This window comes from Amblyomma mixtum, chromosome 4 (genome assembly GCF_055824585.1).
Source record: "Amblyomma mixtum isolate Tamu chromosome 4, ASM5582458v1, whole genome shotgun sequence".
Classification (NCBI taxonomy): domain Eukaryota; kingdom Metazoa; phylum Arthropoda; class Arachnida; order Ixodida; family Ixodidae; genus Amblyomma; species Amblyomma mixtum.
In genome coordinates, this window is record NC_143015.1 from 46187557 (window position 1) to 46201985 (window position 14429).

The window sequence follows — 14429 nt, forward strand, 5'->3', positions numbered from 1 at the left end:
GCTTTCTTTAGGATGAAACGTCCCGTTTCAGTGCCTGATAGTCTTTCATATTGTGCGGTGAGGTGTGCTTCTGTCATTTCCGCTAAGGTGTTATGAATTCCTAACTGTAATAGTTTTTCATTTGGAGTATGACGTGGGAGGTTGAGCGCAATTTTGTAGGACTGCCTAATTAGAGAATCCAGGTCATCTCTTTCTCTGACTGTGAGGGTGAGGGTGACGTATGGTGTAGTGTAGTTGACTCTGCTAAGAACGAAGGCTTGTATTAGTCTCCTGGTCTCGGCTTCTTTAACTCCTCCTCGCCTATTCGCGATGCGTCTGATGAGGAAGGAGATTTGGTTGACAGTGTTTCTCAGTTTCTTAATTAACGTGTCGTTTTTTTGGTTTGACTGTATCAGCATTCCTAAGATTCTTAGTGTTTCCACTTCTGGGATGGCTGCCCCTTCCGCGTAGATTTTGATCTCAGGCGCTTTATTTTCCTTTGACGCTTTGGGTGTAGGATGAGGACTTCAGATTTTTGGGGGGAACACGCGAGTCCCACGGCTTGTGCCTCCTCTACTACTACATCTGCCGCTTGTTGTAGCGTAACTTGTATTGTGGCGATACTCCCCTTGGTGGTCCAAAGGGTGATATCGTCCGCGTACAAAGAGTGTTCTAGGTCTGGGATTTTTGCGAGTGCGTGTGCCATTTTGATGAGGGTTATATTGAATAAGAAGGGGGAGAGGACCGATCCTTGCGGCGTTCCTCTGTCTCCTAAACTGAAGGTGTCGGATTTTATTGCGCCAATTTGAATTTTAGCCGTTCTATCGGAGAGAATGTCCTTGATGTAGTTAAACGCTCTTTTACCCACATTCAACGGTGAAAGAGATCCTAGGATTGCTTTGTGTTTGACGTTATCAAATGCTTTTGTTAAATCTAGAGCTAGGATTGCCCTGGTGCTCCTTTCTTGCTCCTGAGATAGGACTTCCTTTGCTAGTCTGAGCATCGTGTCCTGTGTTGATAAATGTGGTCTAAAGCCAATCATAGTGTGTGGATATAAATTCTCTTTGTGCATGTGAGACTGGAGTCTGTCTAGTATGAAGTGCTCTATCAGTTTTCCTATGCAAGATGTAAGCGAAATAGGTTTGAGGTTTTCGAGCGCGAGCTTTTTGCCCGGTTTTGGGATGAATTTAACAATGGCATGTTTCCAAGCCGCTGGGAGTTTTCCCCCCTCTCCAACACTCGTTCGCAAAATCCGTGAGGGCTGTGATGGAAGCGTCGTCTAGGTTTCTGAGTGTCTTATTGTTAATGCCGTCTTCTCCCGGGGCGGATGTCGTGCGTATCTTATGGAGGGCTGCTCTTATTTCCGCTATTGTTATGTCAGCGTCCAGGAGGGGGTTAGGTTGTCCTTTATAATCTGGTAGTGACTGCGTCTCTCGGGTTGTGCAGAAGTATTTCTGCTGTAGCGTGTTGATAATGTCTTGATCCGTGCCTGGGTCCATGTTTAAAATTTTGGTGATTTCCCTTTGAGTCGTAGCTTTATTTGATTCCGGATCAAGGAGATGCCGCAAAAGATTCCACGTCTCTCTCGTGCCTAGATTGCCATTTACATTTTCGCAGATATGGTCCCATTGCTGCCTTGCGATTTCTGCGGAGTGGTGTTGAATTTCTTTTGTGAGTGTGAGTATCTTGTTTCTAAGCTTTTTGTTGTATTTTTGTTTAAGACATCTTTTTTTCTAGGCTTTGCCTTGCCTCCCACATGTGTGTAAGTCTGCTGTCAATCGCATTTACGTCTAGGTCATGTACTAGTTCTTTAGTGGCCTTTCCCACATCTGATAGGAGGGTTTGTGTCCACTGTTCTAGGTCTGTGATCGGTTCCTGATTTTGGTCGCGGATCGTCCTAAGTTTGTCCCAGTCGGTGATCTTGTTTTTTCTGGGTTGGGGTTTGAGATTGCCAATGGCAATTTTAGATGCTATGATATAATGGTCACTTCCCAGATTTTGTCTGGTGTTGCTGGTGTTGGGAGATTTTTGCCTATCGTGAGGTCCGGGCACGTGTCCCTGCTCACGCTGTTACCTATCCTGGTAGGTTGCATGGGATCCATGTATTGGGTTAGCCCTCTTTGCTGGATAAAATCAATTAGGGCCGTGCCTTTCTTAGATATAGTTGCGTGTCCCCATTGCACGTGTTGAGCGTTGAAGTCGCCCACAATTAGGGTTGGGTTTTGGCCTGCAATTTGTAGGGCTTTCAGTATAGCGGCTTTCGCTGGTCCAGCCTGCGCCCTGGGGTGGCTGTATGCGTTCAGTATGAACAGAGAAGAGGAGTTTCTTTTGCTGGGTAAAATTTCGATTAATATACAGTCGAGCTCTACGTTTTCAATTTCGTGGTTAACCACGGTAAGGTTTCTATGTACCACCGTAGTGGTTAAAGGTTGTTCTGTGATGTGACATGGCAGAACTGCCCGGTACCCTGGCAGTTTTAGTCGAGATATTCTGGGTTCTTGGATCGCTATTATGTCAGGTTTTTCGGATTGCGATTGAATATGTAACTGCAGATCTGCTTTTTTGTTGCGCATAGATCTGCAGTTCCACTGCCAAATTGTTATGCTTTTAGGATTGGCCATTTTGCTGGTATAGATCGATTGGCGCCCCTTGAGCTGATGGGGGAAGCCGACGTAAAATTTCCTGTAAAATGGTGTCGATTACCCCGAACTTGTGATTTACATCCTGTATGTGTTGTTCGAGTCTTTGATTTTTGGAAGCCGACGCCAAAGAGATATTCAAATTCTCCCTCGGCGCCTCGGCTGAACCACCAACGCTCCCGCTAGGCCCTCTCTAGACGGGGCCACAAACCGTTACCTTGAGGGTTGTCATTTTTATCGGATAGGTGGCGCTGCATTACTTCATTATGGAATTTTTCTATGATAACTCAAGAGGCAGTGCCCTACTTTTTGAAGCTAGATCAGGGTGTCTTAGAACGCGCAGCTACAAAAAGAAATTTAACGAAGAAGATGACACATGTGCAGTGTGTGGTAGATCTGTGGAAACAATTGAACACCTCATAATCAAATGTGATGGTATCCATCCGGATGTCGATGCAGGCACAGTCACTCTTTCTGAGGCCCTAGGGTTTAAAGATAACAATGGTCATGTAAATAAATCTGCAGTGGAAGTCAGCAAAAAGCGATTGGAGGATTGGTGGCTGAAAAGCAGAGATGTGGCATAAGGTTAGAATAGTAGGAAACCGTAGGCAAAGGTGATGGAGAATCTTAATAAGAATTGCCAACACAGTAAACAAAAAAAAAATAATAAATAAATAAAAGCTGAGCATGGTGGCAATTGCCACCACCCCGTTTCAAAGGGGGCGCTCCTATCCATCCATCCATCCATCCATGGAAAGCAGAGATGTGGCATAAGGTTAGAATTGTAGGAAACTGTAGGTAAAGCTGATGGCGATTCTTAATGAGAATTGCCAACACAGTAAAAAAAAAACAAAAATAATAAAGAGGGAAGGGCTGAGCATGGTAGCGGTTGCCACCACCCCGTTTCAAAGGGGGCGCTCCTATCCATCCATCCATCCATCCTGCACGATCTCTCTGTATAGGTCTGTTTCAAGTGATTCGCTGGGTGGTCGTCCTCGGATGGGCATTAACCTTTTACTTACCAATCTTCAAAATTGGAACAAAAGGCACTCAATTTTTTTTATTTTCCTTCAAAATACACCTTTTCTTCTTTTCCCATACTTTAGGGGTGTGCGAATATCAAATTCTTCGAATACGAATCGAATACGAATGCTTGGCTCCGAATATCGAATCGAATATCGAATAATCAAGGACAGACGCATTTAACCACTACAAAACATTTATTTGAGCACCCAAGAACCTCACAGTTCACCTGTCGATGATGAAATGAACACAAAAGGTATGTGTGGCTGCACAAAAAGTATCAAAGTCTCGAACATTATTCTTATAAGAGTGGAAATATTAGAGAAGATGGCTGGTACACAGCATTGGTTAAGGCTAGCTTGCCATCAGCACGAACGCGCGTTGCTGGGATGAACATGAAAGGTTGTCGTGAAGGAAAACCCGCTGCTCCACATGGTTAGGCAGAAGTAGTTCCCTTCTAGCTGAAACGACTCCTCCAGCCACAGAAAATGCCCTCTCACTTGGCACTGAACTGGCACGTATTGCGAGGTACTTCGTGTACAGCTCTGACTATACCAGCTTCGCAGGTATAGCCACAAAGAAGCTCACCAGCGCAGTCAGCTACGGCATGGCCCTTGGAGGTCCATGCGCATTGCTCTGGGCGCCGCCCTGTTGTTATGTCTGTCGATAGGGCTTGCGGACCGAAATGAACGCCGGTGCTCACAATGAATATCCGGCTCGATACGAATATTCGCGTCGGGTCGGATATTCGAGACAACACGAATACTTGGATTTCGAATCGAATACGAATACTAAAAATATAATATTCGAATTATATTCGAAGATTTCGAATATTCGCACACCCCTAATGATGAGTGTGGAAAACATAGCAATTGTAATTTTTATTACAGTCAAAGCTCGTTACCAGTGTTGTCGGTAACGCGTAACAAGTAACGGCGTTACCGGTAACGCATTACTTTTTTCTAGGGGTGTGCGAATATCAAATTTTTCGAATACGAATCGAATACGAATACTTGGTTCCAAATATCGAATCGAATATCGAATAATCAAGGACAGACGCATTTAACCACTACAAAACATTTATTTGAGCACCCAAGAACGTCACAGTTCAACTATCGATGATTAAATGAACACAAAAGGTGTGTGTGGCTGCACAAAAAGTATCAAAGTCTCGAACATTATTCTTAGAAGAGTGGAAGTATCAGAGAGGATGGCTAGTACACAGCATTGATCAAGGCTAGCTTGCCATCAGCACAAAAGCGCGTTGCTGGGATGAACATAAAAGGTTGTCGAGAAGGAAAACCAGCTGCTTCACATGGTCAGGCAGAAGTCGTTCCCTTCTAGCTGAAACGACTTCTCCCGCCACAGAAAATGCCCTCTCACTTGGCACTGACCTGGCACGTATCGCGAGGTACTTCGTGCACAGCTCTGACTATACCAGCTTCGCAGGTGTAGCCACAAAAAAGCTCACCAGCGCAGTAAGCTACGGCATGGCCCTTGGAGGAAGGAAAAATTTTCCTTCCTCCAAGGGCCATGCCGTAGCTGACTGCGCTGGTGAGCTTTTTTGCAAGGAAAAATTTGCTTTCCTCGAAGGAAAAATTCGAAGGAAAAATTTTCCTTCACCTATGCGCACTGCTACAGTGAACTAGAATATTCTAGGTCACTGTAGTACAGCCACTGTAACTGTAGCACTGCTCTGGGCGCCGCCATGTTGTTATGTCTCTGTCGATAGGGCTTGCGGACCGAAATGTACGCCGGTGCTCACAATGAATATTCGGCTAGATACGGATATTCGAGTCGGGTCGAGTATTCGAAAGAACACGAATACTTGGATCTCGAATCGAATACGAATACTAAAAATATAATATTCGAAACATATTCGAAAATTTCGAATATTCTCACGCCCCTACTTTTTCGGTAACTTAGTAACGTTCTCGTTACCATTTCGAAACTGTAACGGGTAACGTACTTACGTCAACATTTTTCGGTAACGTGAGGTGTCACGTTACTAGTTACTTTTTATTTCAATTGCCCCCCTCCGCCTCTTTTTCAAAAAATAAAAACGCCGAAAATGATGTTGCAAATAAACAAAATCTACCGGTGTTCTCGAGGACCCTTGTTGCGGCTCGCATGCATGCCAAAAAACGCCTGCCCTCGACGACGCCCTCAACTAAAAAAGAAAGCACGAACACGCAGTCACATACCTGTCTTCACCCCCAAACCACTCACGCACACAACTCTCTAAAAAGTGGACGCATGCCGAGCCACTATTGGACCATTTGCAGAAATCTGTAAGTCAGTCTCTCCGTAAGCTTGTTTTCCAACCAAAAGGTCTCGTCCCCAGGCGACACTCTCACATTCTTTGTGGTAGCAGTTCCCTCTTCTGAGCAAACTCAGGAATGTCGCCAGTTTACTTCAAGATGGCCCCAAGAGAGGCGTCGAAAGAGTACAGTGGTACTGCATAGAAAGGGGGATTGCAGTCAACCGGCTGTTTCTATCTGCAACTGCGGCTACGTTTCTGGTTATTGAGTTCCTAAGCGAGCGAAGCTGAGCTTGAACACCTTGCCGTAAACACTCGCATTTTTGCGATAATTATGCAGGTTCAAGTAAAAAAAAAATTTGTGTGCGTGTTGTGTCCCCTTATTGCTTTTGTGTGTGTGCGCCCCCGCGTCCTCCTCCTAACGACCACTCAATCCTCCTCCTAACGACCACTCGCATCCTCCTCCTAACGACCGCTTGCCCCTCGTCGCACGCTGTCGCCGGATGCCCCCCCACGGTGCGCCCCCGCACCCTCCTCCTGTTCTGGGAAGCCACTCCCTGCCGTGGACGCTTCTCCACTCCCTCCTTTCTTCGGGCGGCCAGTTCGGCTCCTGCCTCGGTCGACGCTGGTCGCACCCTCATCGGCTTTAAATAAACGAAGTCTTAAAGTACCGTGTGCGTCTTTCGCTGCATTCAACACAGCGACCGGACACGACAGTGGCGACGAGAAAGTGGATTCGACCCGCGCTACGCAACGCTATTGACAAGCCATGGCTACGCGAGGGTTTCCCAATCAGATACCAGAATTCAACGGCTCATCGTGGTCATCGTGGGTTGGACGCCTTCAGTTCTACTTTGAAGCTAACAACATCACAGACCCAGCCTTGAAGAGGGCCAACCTGCTGACGCTGTGCGGGGAGCAGACCTACGATACTGTCTGCGCCCTTATTCAGCCAAGCACACCAGCGGCAGTGTATTACGACGACATCGTAAAAGCGCTGCAAAAGCACTACGACCCAAGGCCATCCGAGGTCTACAGCCGGGCTCGCTTCCAACGACGAGATCAACTGGGAGGAGAAACTGTGAGCGCCTACGTAGCCGCGCTCAAGAAGCTCGCTGCCGACTGCAATTTTGGAACGCTGTCGACAACAGCTACCGGGCAGGAGGGAGACGCAGCTTCTTCTGCTAACACCACCATGCTTCCCTTGGACGTGATGTTACGCGACAGATTTGTGTGCGGACTGAGTGACGAGTCACTGCAGCAGCGACTGTTCACTGAGAAGGACCTCACATTCAGCAAAGCTTACGACATCACCGTTCGAGCGGAGAGCGCCGGTCACCAGCAGAGAGGGATTCGCCGGAACACCGAGCCGGTACACCAGACAAGCAACCAGGTGCGCAAGCCTTCTGTTGTTGTTAAATCGGTCAAAAAGGCACAACGCTGCTGGCGGTGTGACGACCAACACAACCCCCAGGGATGTCGATTCCAGTCAGCCACGTGTAATTTTTGCCACAAGCGAGGGCATATCGAAAGAGCATGCATTACGAAACGGAGACTTGCCAAGATAAAGTCACCTTCCCAGCCTAATCACAGCGTCAACGCCTCAGAGAATACGCCGCTATCTGATCTCCATGGAACAACATCAGCAACACCATCTGTGTTGTACGACCTGAACACCATGAATCTCGGCACGCGACCGAAGATTTTTACAGAAGTAAGCGTACATCACCAGCTGATTAAGTTCGAGGTGGACTCCGGCGCAGCCTGTACTCTGATCAGTGAGGACACGTTCCGAACTTCATGGCCATCTGACGCACCCGCCCTGCAACAAGACGACACGCACCTGCGAACGTGGTCAGGACAGAATCTGCCACTATTGGGCTCTGCCAACGTGCAGGTTAACTACAACGGCCAGACCCATACGCTACCTCTGCTTGTTGTGAAGGGCACAGGATCAAGCCTTCTAGGGAGAAACTGGTTTTCTCCACTAGGCGTGATGATATGCGGCATACACCAGACGCCGAGCCAGAACATGGTTGAGCAACTGCAAGAGAAATACGAAAGAGTATTCTCGGAAGAGATTCCAGGAAACGAAGGGCCCCCGGTCACACTGGAGTTGTTGGACAACGCGCAACCCAAATTTCTGAAGGCCAGGCCGGTGCCGTTTGCTCTCCGAGATTCAGTTGAAAAAGAGTTGGACAAACTGGAGCAGCAAGGTGTCATCGAGCCGACGCAGCATTCCATCAAACTCTCAGCGTACGACTACGCTCTGGTCTACCGCAATGGGAGTAAACATCAAAACGCCGATGCGCTAAGCCGTCTGCCACTAGACGCAACTGTTGACGAACCATTTCCACCAGGAGACGTTCTGATGTTCGAAGCACTGCCAGAACCTCCGCTTACAGCAGGCACAGTTGCAGCATCTACGCAGAAGTGCGCAGCTCTCCGGCTAGTTTACACAGCTGTTCAACAAGGCAACGTGCATAAACTCAAAGGGGACAACTTCGACGCTTACCGCAGGCGAGCTACAGAGTTGAGCACCCATCGCGGCTGCATCATATTTGGGTCCCGAGTTGTGATGCCGAGAGAACTACGCGCACAAGCTATGTCTCTCATCCACGCCGGACATCGGGGCATCGTTGCAATGAAAAAGTGTGCCAGAAGCTACATGTGGTGGCCTGGCATTGACAACGACATCGAAACAGTGGTGCGAGAATGCAAGCCTTGCCAGAGCAGCCGGAGCGCCCCGCCGAAAGCTCCTGTCCCAGAATGGGAAAAGCCAGACACACCATGGCACACACTGCACATTGATTTTGCAGGACCAATTGAGGGCTGCACTTTCCTTGTGGTCGTAGATGCCTACACAAAGTGGCTTGAGATAAGGCAAATGGGACAGACGACTTCGGCAGCAGTCATTGACAACCTCCGATCACTATTTGCAACGTTCGGCCTGCCGCGCAAGGTAGTGTCGGACAACGGAACACCGTTTGTGTCTGCGGAGATCCTCAAGTTTTATCGCGACAACGGGATCTCATCAGTTACATCGGCCCCCTACCACCCAGCGACAAACGGACAAGCCGAGCGCTACGTAGCCGAGCTAAAACGCGCCCTTGAAAGAGATCAGACAGGCTCGCTGCAGCGCCGCCTTGCGCGCTTTCTCTTCAAGCAGCACACGACGGTTCAGAGCACTACAGGCGAGACCCCCTCGAAAATGATGTTCGAGCGTGAAATGCGAACCCAGCTCACAGCCATCCTCCCCGAGCCAAAGGCAGAGACGTTCCGGGAAGAAAAAGCAATTCCGCGCTGCGGCACGCTTAATGAGGGGCAGCGCGTCCTCGCCCGACAGTTTCTGAAAAAGCCACGCTGGGAGGAAGCTACAATTGTCAGACGCATAGGCCTGCGCTCTTGGCTCGTCAACATACATGGCACAGTAGCACGCCGACATCTCAACCAGCTGCGTAGATTTACGACGCCGTCTGAGAGCTGTCCGCCAGCGGAGAGAACACGTGCACCATTTTCCCACATAGCCTGGCACCTCTTCCCGGAAGAAGAGACTTCGCCCAGGACAGACCCAGGAGACACAGCGAACAACAGCCAGCCTACAAGTGTTTCTCCCCCGAGCGCACAAAGCCAGCGCGCCTCCACGCGTGAGCGCCGACCCCCTGCACGATACCAGGCAACTTTCTAAGGGGGAAGGAAGTGTTGTGTCCCCTTATTGCTTTTGTGTGTGTGCGCCCCCGCGTCCTCCTCCTAACCACCACTCAATCCTCCTCCTAACGACCACTCGCATCCTCCTCCTAACGACCGCTTGCCCCTCGTCGCACGCTGTCGCCGGATGCCCCCCCACGGTGCGCCCCCGCACCCTCCTCCTGTTCTGGGAAGCCACTCCCTCCCGTGGACGACGCTTCTCCACTCCCTCCTTTCTTCGGGCGGCCAGTTCGGCTCCTGCCTCGGTCGACGCTGGTCGCACCTTCATCGGCTTTAAATAAACGAAGTCTTAAAGTACCGTGTGCGTCTTTCGCTGCATTCAACACAGCGACCGGACACGACAGTGCGCAAATATATTTTTTCCGGAACTATGACATTTAAACATTTCTCTATTGCTACACAATTTCCGCGTAATTTCGTAAGCAGAAGCACACCAGAATTACTGTAAATTTGTTGAGTTTAGCTATGCTTTCTTTCTGAAGTTGGAATTATATGAAGTATGAGCTTTATAAAACTGTTATCTTCAGTTCTTACAGCGAAGACGCACTGGTTAAAATTTATGGCCATGGAGTAACGGCAAAGTAGCGTGCGATACTTTTTTTTCGGTAGTGGTAACGATAACGCGTTACCTTTTTTTGTAGGTAACGTAGGGCGGTAACGCGTTCTTTTTCTTTTAGTGTAACGAGTAGCGTATTTAGTTACTTTTTTTCGGTAACGCCTACAACACTGCTCGTTACAGCGCACTCGCATATACAGTCCAGAAAAACAATTCCATTATATCCGAAGTATGCTTTATGCGAAACAAGATGAAAGGCACACAAACAAAAGGCCACTAGGCTATACAATTTCACGAAGCTATATTTCATGTCTTCCAAAGTCTCTCTACGTGGATCTAGAGCAACTTCGATCGCATTTCTAGTGTGTAGTTGCAGAATAAGCAGAATAATTGCAGAATAAGTCGAATAGTTGTCTTGCTGCTCTAGAATTCCTTGATTGTCTCGATGTGCTGATCGAGTTCCTGCGAAATCTCATTACCAAAATCGAATGTTTTGCATCAAAACGTTATAAAAGTTCATGGAAGCGCCCATCCATGTCTTATGGGCAGCGAAGAACAACAGGGGACAAAGTTTGCGCCCCTCTCCCTCATGTCTCTTAGGGAAGTTACTGACCCCAGCGATGCCTATGTCAGACTATTCCGAACAGGTTTACTGCGTCTAATTTACGCCTGAAATAAATGAAATCCCAAAAAATCCGCTGTGGCTTAGCTTGGTTAAGCCCGGTAATTGCAAAAGCAATATCCGTACCTACGCCATGGTACAGCTGGTAGTGTAGCTGGTGGTGGTGCTTGTGGTTAGACTTGTGGTGATGCATCGGTTATACAATCCAATCCAATCAAATCCAAACCAATCCACTCCAATCCCATCCAATCCATTCCATTCCAATCCAATTCACTCCTATCCAATCCAATCTAATTTAATCTAATCTAATGTAATCTAATCTAATCCAGTCCAATCCAATCTAATCTAATCTAATGCAATCAAGGTCAAATGAAGGTCAATGGTGGTCACCGCCGCGGCACGGCAAAGGCGTGAAAGTGCAAGTAGTATTGCTTTCGCAATAAAATGCAAACAATTCAAATGAAAAGAAGGAAGGCGTGAATGCCGATCCTGCACACAGTAAGTGCCCATTCGACAAGTTGTGCACTGAAGGTAGTCACCTTGATACCGAGTAGAAATACCAGAAAAGTACTCCTGGACTCGCCTTATTGAGACGTTTTGGAGGTTTGCCGAAGGCGCAGTGTATACCAAGACAGAATGAAGGCAACATGGGCACAAGACCAAAAACCCCACTGAACATCTCTTATGTTGTGACTAAAACGTACATACGTTCCTAGGAGATCATGTCAGTGTCTGTGTCCTGTTTTAGATAAACGAATGAGCAACCAATGCTGAGAGCGGCCGCCAATTTCACCAATGTATACTGACGAACGCTTCAGACTGACACCAGGTCTTGCTGTACGAGCCTGATTTTTTCAGGCAACTATGCCAAATTTTCATGCCACATTTCATTTATTGTTTCGTTAAGGGCCCGAAGCCATTACATAACGGGAACGTTTGATTTGTAATGGCGAAAGACGATGTGAACACACATAACAAACAGAAAAGAGAAAAACATAAAATCAAACGTACAAACTCACATGACAAGGGCTTTAACCATGTCAGTGTTGAACAGCAGGTGATGTATGAATGAATGCATGAATGTATTAATGAATGCATTAAACTCAATGCGGCGATATCGTCAGTACTTTTTCGGTGTCGACTATCTTGGTGGATGCTTTAAAAACGCAGATAGTGTGTCGAGTAGCGCAACGTAGCAGGACAAGCGGAGTCCTTCAGTACTTTATTTGAAACAACCAAAGGACTCTGGTGGCAAGTTCCCCAGACAGGCGCTCATGCCTGTCTTGCGTCTTGTCGGAGCAGTGATTCGGTATTGAAAAATAACAATTTTCAACAATAACTCAGCATGTCCCAACGTCAACCTTTAATCCTGCCTCATAATATTCACAACACAACCTGAAGCGAGCCCAAGCGGAACACATGCAGTTTTTTCTGAGATGACCGCAACTGGTCTAGGACAGTTGTATCTTACCGGTATACTCACCTACGGGGCAGAAACGTGGAGGCTAACAAAGAGGGTTCAGCTTATGTTCAGGACAACGTAGCGAGCTATGGAAAGATGATAGGTGTAACGTTAAGAGATCGGAAGCGGCCGGAGTGGACGAGGGAACAAACGTGGGTTAAAGACATCCTAGTCGAAATCAAGAGGAAGAAATGTGCTTGGGCGGGGCAGTAATGCGAAAGCAAGATAATTGCTGGTCATTAAGGGTAACGGAGTGGATCGCAAGAGAAGGCAAGCGTACCAGGGAGCGGCAAAAAGTTAGGTGGGCGGATGAGATTAAGAAATTAGCGGGTGTACGGTGGCCGCAACTGGCACATGGCACAAGACAGGGTTAGTTGTAGAAGTATGGGAGAAGTCTTTGCCCTGCAGTGGGCGTAGTCAGGGTGATGATGATGATGATGGCGTAGAACAGGGCGAATTGGAGGTGTATGGGAGAGGCCTTTGTCGGTTTGGTTTGGTTTGGTTTATGGGGTTTAACGTCCCAAAGCAGTTAAGGCTATGAGAGACGCCGTAGTGGAGGGCTCCGGAAATGTCGACCACCTGGGGTTCTTTAACGTGCACTGACATCGCATAGTACACGGGCCTCTAGAATTTCTCCTCCAAAGAAATTCAACCGCCGCGGCCGGGATCGAACCCGAAGAGACCTTTGTCCTGCAGTGAGCGTGGTTAGCCAATGGGCACTGAAACTCACAAGGACGTCCTGTGGACGTTTAGAACGTCTATAGGACGTCCAAGGAAGTTTCAATAACTTTTGGGTAGGCTGCTCCTGCTGCTGATGATGATGATGATAATGTTGATGATGAAGAAGAAGAAGAAGGAGCTGGGTCAACAAAACAAGCACATAGAGGGCGTCGTCTTTCCCCACTCCTGAGGTTTGGAGGGTTTACGTACGCGTAATCTAGGGCCTCACAGACAGAGCCAGAGTACCTGTATATTCTGCTTTGGCACCGGCCGGTGCCAAACTGCAGCTGACAGTAGAGAGAATAACGCTTTATTGAACAGCAGAAATTTTAGACGGCATGAAAAAACTCGCTGACGTGCTACTCTGCGAGGAGAAGGGAATTGGGGATAGAAGAAAGACGGAAGCAGAGATGAGTGCAAAATTATAAACTGAAAGAAGAAAAAAATTATTACAGTGAAAATAATAAATAATAAACTGACATTGAATTTAGGCGGAGTTGAATAAACGAGTAATGCAAGGAGATATTAAGTTGTGAAGTGCAATGCCCAACCAGGAGCTTGATAAAGTTCACTGCATGAAGCTGATTATAGCTTCGATGCGATGCATGCAGCGCCAATGAGCTTCAATCTCTCGCCCATGCTATCAACCGGACTGCCTCCGACTTAAGGCCGTTGTACGATCGCTTTTGAGCGGATCCGCCAGGCAGGCGGACTGGCGGACCGAACGACCAAACAATAGGCATTCGCCCCGTTCGGCAGGCGAAAGGAAAGTTGGTGAACTTCAACTTTGGGGCGGACGAGCGAACCGCCCGGCGACCGAATTGCAGCGATTGGCTGCTTTTTACGTGACGTAGGCATCCGCTCCTGCCGGGGCAAGATGGCCGTCCGTCGACTGAACTGGGGAGCGAGGCATAGGTCGTGGCTGTAGAGATGGCACCTATGCCGCGAGGCATACTATATTGACCACATGTTGATATTACGAGTGTTCAGAGCGACTGCGAACTTCTCCGCGTGCAGCAGCGGCGAGCAGCGACAGTTTCCCGAGTTGAAATCGACGCTGATGTAGTTGACAGAGCGCCCCTTCAAACAGACGCAAGATCTACGCGTTGGCGGTGTCACGAAGTGTTTATATGGAGCTGTTTGTGGTTGCTGCAAGCCTTCCTAATTCCTGCGAGGATCATCACGCACAGCGGCGAGCAAAAGCTGCTCACGGTGAACTTCTGTGCGTGCATGAGCTGCCTAGCACAGTGACTAGTGTCCGCGTAGTGAAAGTGATTGCGATCGAAGCGAGTGCTTTTACGTCAAGGCGGTGAAATGTGCACCTTCGAGAGCTCACTACGCACGCCGTGCTTTCCGAATGCTGAAATGAACGTGGCGTTGTGCAGCTAGTCGCATTCGTTGCGATGGTTGCAGTGATCGCGACCGAAGCGTGCACACGACGTTGTTGCTGGCTACGCATT